We start from the raw sequence: 1,626 nt of genomic DNA on the forward strand, positions 1-1,626 counted from the left end.
TAATATAAATTAAATGCAAATTTAATAATGATGATATATTATTATACATAATAATTCATAAGTACAAATTATAAGCGCATATGTGCATAATATACATGGTGTATCTGTTGTCTCATATGTACAGTTACACATCTGTGCTTACGAGTTTATGTTTTATGTTGTCTTTGTATTTCAGACAATATGTATTAAGATTTGTTCCCATTACAAAGAACTTATCTGCCTACGAGTACGTGAATTGTTACAAAACAAGACGACGTAGCCCCAAAATCGAGAGCATTGGCCTATGGGCTTTATATTTCAGTAAATTGGATAAATAAATCACAGCACCTGACTTTATCTGTTCTTTGTATGATAAACCATCAATTAAAAGAGTATCTACTTGTTTCTACAATTACACCTTTCTTCTCATAATGTAAACAGAGAAGAGTAAAAAAAATATGATTAGAGCCTCACCTTTCGAGTAGTCACTGTCCTCCTTTTGATACACGTCACATCCGGTAAGTATCCAATGTTGTTATTGTGCCAGTTCAAGGACCTGTACTCAGGAATGACAGGAGAAATCAACTCATCGTTTATCCTGGAGGTTCAGTTTTGAAGCCCATGTCATCGCAGAAAGGGAGCCAAATGACTCTCTTGTGTATAATTATGTAAGAAGAAGTATTCATGTCAAAAGGTGACAGTATTTAGACACAAAAGTGTGTAATAACGAGACTTTTGCTTGGCTATACTCACCAAGGCTATTTGTTTCTATAACCTATTAGATGTGGCGTGAGACTGCTATCACTGACGAAAAAAGAAGCCTATTCAGTAATGTATAGAGGAGTATAGTAGCATTTCATCGTTTTCTGAGAATTCACACCTACTCTCATGATCTTGAATTATACTGATGTTGATTAAAACTATGTAGTCCTTTAACTTCAAAAGTCCGCTCACAGTATTATACTGGCCTGTTCAATGACCATCTAAGCAATTGTTCTCATTGCTTGAAATTTGAACAATGATTAAGGTTACAGAAAAAACACGCTGTCGTTATTATGCGTTTAAACGTTTACTACATGAATCATCACACCTTCAAATTTTGAGCCAAGAAATCCCACGAGTGTATTATTCCTCAGAACCGTCTATGCCATACCGCACAGTTTGGAGATCCAGACATTCTGGAAGCGGTCCGGGCGACAAGGAAAACCAACTGACAATCTTGGCAGGGAACAGAAGTGGAAAAAACGGAAATTCTCTGTGGGGCCAGCAAGCCGAGAGCAGGAAAATCTCGAGCCGCACCAAAGAAGAACGTCTGGCAAACTAGGGGCGAGAACCACCCTCATCTGCAGCTTCCAGTGTGTGTGCTAGGCCCTGTCCTTGTCTGAGAGTGCGTGCGCCAGTGTGTGATTGTGCTGTGTGCATAAAGTCTCGGGTCAAAATAAATCCTCAGGATCAGTATTTGGGGGTGTGTTTACACGGTCCTCTCCCTATTGATTGCTCGGCCCAAGCCAAACACGAGGATTGAGACCTCGACATATTTACAGAGCTGCTATCGCCGTTTACCTTGGAGGAACCATGTGCCCGGCTGGCTTGATAAAAACCCAGGCTCAAAATCGTATATTGAGTATGGAGTACTTTTATCAACAT

At 39.4% G+C, this 1,626-nt stretch overlaps 1 long non-coding RNA gene across 1 annotated transcript in view; it reads right to left on the reverse strand.

Moving 5' to 3' along the window:
• The window catches only part of LOC118478789, a 47,836-nt gene extending 46,506 nt beyond the window's left edge, over positions 1–1,330 (reverse strand). Inside the window, exon 1 of the long non-coding RNA XR_004859288.1 lies at positions 454–1,330. This is a non-coding gene — a long non-coding RNA (uncharacterized LOC118478789). The remainder of the gene's footprint in view (positions 1–453) is intronic.
• Positions 1,331–1,626: the final 296 nt, after the last annotated feature.

This window comes from Aplysia californica, unplaced genomic scaffold, assembly GCF_000002075.1.
Source record: "Aplysia californica isolate F4 #8 unplaced genomic scaffold, AplCal3.0 scaffold00959, whole genome shotgun sequence".
Lineage (NCBI taxonomy): Eukaryota > Metazoa > Mollusca > Gastropoda > Aplysiida > Aplysiidae > Aplysia > Aplysia californica.